Raw genomic sequence first — 6,384 nt, forward strand, 5'->3', positions numbered from 1 at the left:
ACCTGACAAACTATCTGACTTATCAAGAAGTCCTGAAGAGCTACTACTCTCTGAAGATAAGTCCTCTGTCTCCACCTCACACAAAGAATGATCCATAAAAGTACCTGACAAATCATAAATGGTATCATTCTGCAATGAAGTCTTGGAAGAAATGCCTTTCGACATTGAACGAATCACTGCACAAGAAGGAAAAATACCCGGAAATTCATCCTCCAACATTTCAGTACTAACTGAACTCCCCGGCGAAACAGTGACAATAGGATCAGTGCCATCTTTAGCCCCCATAAGATCATTATCGATAAAAAAATCGACACCCGGAACTGGGAGAGAGTCAAGATGTATGTATCTGACTTATCAAGAAGTCCTGAAGAGCTACTACTCTCTGAAGATAAGTCCTCTGTCTCCACCTCACACAAAGAATGATCCATAAAAGTACCTGACAAATCATAAATGGTATCATTCTGCAATGAAGTCTTGGAAGAAATGCCTTTCGACATTGAACGAATCACTGCACAAGAAGGAAAAATACCCGGAAATTCATCCTCCAACATTTCAGTACTAACTGAACTCCCCGGCGAAACAGTGACAATAGGATCAGTGCCATCTTTAGCCCCCATAAGATCATTATCGATAAAAAAATCGACACCCGGAACTGGGAGAGAGTCAAGATGTATGTATCTGACTTATCAAGAAGTCCTGAAGAGCTACTACTCTCTGAAGATAAGTCCTCTGTCTCCACCTCACACAAAGAATGATCCATAAAAGTACCTGACAAATCATAAATGGTATCATTCTGCAATGAAGTCTTGGAAGAAATGCCTTTCGACATTGAACGAATCACTGCACAAGAAGGAAAAATACCCGGAAATTCATCCTCCAACATTTCAGTACTAACTGAACTCTCCGGCGAAACAGTGACAATAGGATCAGCACCAACTTTAGCCCCCATAAGATCATTACCGATCAACAAATCGACACCCGGAACTGGGAGAGAGTCAAGAACACCAACTTTCACCTCACCTGAAATCAGATCTGAGGTCAAATTGACAAAATGGAGAGGAACAGAAGAATTGCCACCTATACCCTGAAGCAAAACATCTGAGTTAGCTGAAGACTCATCACAAAAAGGCAAAATATCCTTCAAAATCAGAGATTGAAGAGCTCCAGTATCCCTCAAGATAATAACGGGCCGTGGGGTAGAATTATCTCCCATAAGTGACACAGAACCCTTATACACAAAGGGCAAAAACTCCTTCCGAACTACAGAATCTGGAGATTTACTCTCACAGACAAAACTCTCCTCAGAACCACCTGGAAAGAAAGGCTTAGGTGCATGGACACAAAAGCATTTCGGGAACCTGTAGACTGATATTTAAAATGGAGTTTGTAACATGCAGACACCAAATGACCTGGCTTCTTGCAATATGCACAAACAGGATCAGAACCACTGGTAGTCTTAGGCTTAGACTGAAAAGTATGTCACTGCTTGCCACTAGAATTTGAACCTGTTCTAACACCACTGTAACCTGCATGTCCTGAAGTCTTAACCGGGAAAAAGCCCTTTTGGCCAGAAAACTTTGTATTACCCGGAGACTTAAAAGAACTCTTGTGAGTCAAACAATAATCATCTGCCAACATTGCTGCCTTATGTAAGTCATCAACCTGCTTGGAAATCTTCCATCAACACTCTGCTTGAAATCTTCCATCAACACTAACTGTCTCAAACCATCAAAATCTGTGACTTCCTTAGACCCACACCACCTATCAAATAATGTTTCCTTTTCTCTAGCAAACTCTACAAAAGTCTCATTGTCCCTTTTGTGAGCATTTCTGAATTTCTGATGATAAGCCTCAGGTAACTCATAAGCTTTCAAAATTGTTCTTGTCAAGATCATAATCTGAGCTTTGTGGTACTGACAAAGCTGAATAAGCATCCTGAGCTTTACCCTTCAAAACAGTTTGCAACAGCATAGTCCATGACTCCCTAGGCCACTTAAGATTTTCAGCAACTTTCTCAAAATGTAGAAAATATTTGTCTACTTCCTTCTCATTAAAAGGAGGTACAAGCCTAGCATGCCTTGCAATGTCAAAAGTGGAAGAATCTAAGGACTGAGAAGGGTTTTCCAGCTTTTTCAAAGCAATTTCCTTGTCAACTTGCAATTTCTTCAATTCTAATTCCTTTCTATTTCTGTCTCTTTCTATTTCCTTCTCCATCTCAAACTTTTTCATTTCTTTTTCCATTTCCATCCTTTTGAGTTCTTCCTGTTTTCTATCTTCTTCCTTTTGAATTTGTAATTGAATCTCAAGTTTCTTTATTTCTAATTGATCTGAACCTTCCTCTGGCACCATTTCCAAAACATCATCTTAAAAAATTCCTTCATCAACATAGTGGTTCAAAACAATTTTCAAAATCTGAAATTTCCTCATAGCAGGTTTGGCTTCAAGTTTGAGATGTGAAGAAATTTGCAGTAACTGACTAATTGTCTCAGAGTCAGGGGACAATACAAACTTCTCAAGTTCAAACACCATTTTGCTGGTTCAACAATTAACTTGAGCAAAATTGCAGAAATTTCGAATATATTTCACAAATGGTCTCAAATGTCAAATGAATTCTATCCCGGACGAGCCCCCAATTTTGTTACGGTTAATAATTTACCGTGACAAAACTATTTAACAAATCCCCTTGTAAACCAGCAAAACAGAACAAAGACAAGTTGTTTACGTTCAAATAATATATTGTTAAACCACGAGAGCGAGATATACAGAGTCCCAAGTCAATATAGCAATGCTGATTACAAATACATTTCAAGAGAGACAAAATCTAAGTCAGTGGGTCACAAAAATACAATATATCAAATTCACCGAAGTCTTGATGTGAGAGGGAACAGCTATGGCAAAATGTAAACAAAGCGATAGGTGCGACAGCAGATAATGTAGATTGAGGATTTCAAGCGTTGGCAGTATATCCAAGCGTGGCAGAGTAGTAAATCCAGCAGATAGGTATGAATATCAGTGAGAGTGTCCCCCCTCCACAGGGCAACCAGCCTATTCATACATAAACTAAGCCACTTCCCGAAAGTTCGGGCACAAACTAACATCGTCAACACTGTAGAATGGTCTCGAAGCAGTATTCCGGAAGTGAAACATTGAAAACTAGGAGCAGGTAAATTCCGGAATGCCAGAATGCTAAAGTGTTGACCAGATATTAAAACGAAATGTGACCCATAATATTTACTATGCAAAACACTAAACATTGTGACCCAATAATAATTAATACGGAATTAATAACAAAATATACAGGAAATACACACACGTAACACTATACACAACCAAAATCTGATTTTCCGACTCCTTATCTCACAAGATGCACAGGAGTGTTCAAAAGATTTCAATCATGCCACAATCATGGCCATGTTCTTAGTTTGAAGAGAAAACATTTTTGTCAAAGCGCTGCTTGTCAAAGTCCTACAATGTGGAGGGTGGTTTGATCAATCAGCGTTACACCAACCCATACCATTACCCCAACACGATGATACTGTACAGCGTTGACGTCCCGAGTACGTTCAGAAAGACGTAAATGGCCTCGATTCATTCGGTCAAAGAAATCGAGAGTAAACCTGGATTTTTTTAGAAGAATCATTGATCGGTCTTTGACAGTAGTGAGTTTTTGCCCACGGACGTCCACAGCGTACTTGATCTTCAGCGTTATGTGTTTGAGGTATCAGGTGAACACTCTGCTGATGACAGATTGAGACATTCGCAGGATTTGGGCAGCAATATTCTGAAGTTGGTCCACCTACAACATGCCAGGGTCATGCCATTTAACACGTTCATCACGTTGCAAACGTCCATTGATCAACACTGTTACCTCCTCAGTATTCACATGTGTGCAATAGAATGCCCTTGAACACATGGCTCCAAGAAAATGACATGCCCACAACCCGATCTGGCAGAAAACCATTGCTTTCTGCGGTAACAAGCTTTGTGAATGTATCAATGTTGTGCTCTGATATTCGTGTACTGGGAAATGGACTTCCCTGAAAAATCTCTTACTTCAATTGCACCCTTTGCAGGTGTTGTCCGACGTCTCGTGAAGTGTTATTGACAGAATCGTGTTTACAGAGCTTCATTTGTTTGAAAAAGTTCTTGCCCCATGTATTTTCTTTGGACACATTGGTGTAGTTTCACATCAAAACAAACATACATTTTCGTGGAGCACTTTATTAAGACAATACTTTAACGCTCTTTTCCTGTACCCCTATCGGGCGGTGGAGTAGCCTAGTGGTTAAAGTGTTCGCTTCCCTAAATGGACATCCCATGTGGAGCTCATTTCTGGTGTCTCCCATACTGATATTACTGGGATATTTTCTAAATGCGGCATAACACTACACTCATTCACTCACTGCACCCCTGTCCTTTAGATGAGGGGGGAACATTACCAGTATTCCGTATTCAATAGTTTGCATAACATTTATTAATGTTAAACAACTTTGTTAAACTTCACCAACTGCTGTTCTGGAATTACAAAGACACACGTTAATATCTTCCGTATTCATGACCCAACAGTATTCATGACCCATCATTCAGTGACGTTAAAACTACATAAACGAAGCTGATTATTCACAAAATGACACGCGATTTCATTTTATTTCCGCAGCACTGAAATTAGGAACGAAAAACGAAACTGTTCTATCGCTTTGTGCCTCTGGAGTTAATAGGACGGTTACCACCACTGGATGATTATAAACCAGTCAGTTAAACAAAGCATTTGCATTGCCATCTGATGTGCATCAGCCAGTTTGGCCACAAGTGTAGGCGATACCAACTAGAAGATGAAAACAAGGGAAAGACGTTTGTGTGTGACCACACTTCTCTGGCTGTTGACAATCAAGGTAGGCATGTAATATATCTCCGAAAATGTCTCAGTGACTAGATACCTCCATGGACTAGTTGGATGACCCAAATCAGATATGTTCAGATGTATCGTGTTGTGATAACGTGCTTTTAGAAGTGATTAAACCAAGCGAATCTAAACTAATGCTCTTTTTACTGGCATTAAACTATTCATATACGATTGTTTCCCACAAATATGGAGGGCAGCAAATATAGTGCCTTTGCACATGAAAAAGGGGGATGGGGGACACCTTTACTCAGATTACTCGGGAGCATATATACCTGTGTTTTAAATTGGGAATGTTATGTAACTCAAACTGGTTTTCGGAAGAGTTATTCAATTGTTGACCATATATTAACACTGTATACTTTTATCCCAAAAAAAATCTACGTAGAAGATTTGGCAGGGCTGTATGTTGAGTCCAGTGTTATTCTCATTGTTCATAAATACACTGTCAGTAGAGCCACAAATTGTGATAAACATAGAGTGCAATTGTTTCCAGATGTTCTTGAAATTGTAATGTTGTTATTTGCCGATGATGTAATTCTTATGTCAGATACTATTGGTGGTCTTCGGTGCCAGCTGGAGTCGTTTCAGATAAGTGGAGATTTAGATAAATATATAGTTTTTTATTCAAGGAGAGGTGGGAAATTAGCGGTTAGGAAAAAAGGGGCTTTTCAATGGGAGAAACATTGAAACGGTAAACAACTACAAACATCTAGGTGTTTGTGTTCACGTGTAATTGTAGTCTTAGACACGCGGTCTCAGATCTTACAGCTCGTAGTAAGAAGACTTTATTTATAACTATTAATTTTTTACAGATTAGAATGAAAATGCAGCAGAGAGGGTTCGGGTGATCCTGGCACAGTCAGGCTGGTCAAGCTCATCATCAGCTCACGCAGCCCAGACAGCGAATGGGACTTCTCCCAGGAAACACTGCCTAGTCGAACCCTCCAAGAACTTTCCGGAGAATATGGAGGCTCCCCAACACTGCAGCCTTCTGCATTACCCAGATTGTCAGAAGGGCTGTGCTCCCGGTGGAGAACCCGGGCACTCTCCTCATCTGCGTCAAGAGATCAGGAGGTACCAAACCAAGGGCACCGAGAACAATGGGGAGCCTGACGACAGTGTACTTGGGATGCAAGCAAGACATTTCAAAGGCGAGGTCCGCATATTTATCATGCTTTTCCTGAATCTTGCCAATCACATTGCTGTCAAAAGGGACAGAAAATTCAATGATATAAATAATTTCATTGGCTTTATCAAAAAGGACAAGATCAGGTTTGTTGGCTGGAATTCGTCTCAGGCTGTATATTGGCCTATTCCAGAGAAGTTTAAAAGCATCATTTTCCAGGACGCCCTGGACATGTTCAGGGTCATACCATGGATGGACCTCGGAGTCAAAGCCACAGGCATGGCGGAGACGATAATAAAAGCAGCGAGCCATGCCATCATGTCTTTTGAGATATGCAGTTTGTGCCAAGGAAGGG

The sequence above is a fragment of the Haliotis asinina genome, chromosome 9 (assembly GCF_037392515.1).
Source record: "Haliotis asinina isolate JCU_RB_2024 chromosome 9, JCU_Hal_asi_v2, whole genome shotgun sequence".
NCBI lineage: Eukaryota > Metazoa > Mollusca > Gastropoda > Lepetellida > Haliotidae > Haliotis > Haliotis asinina.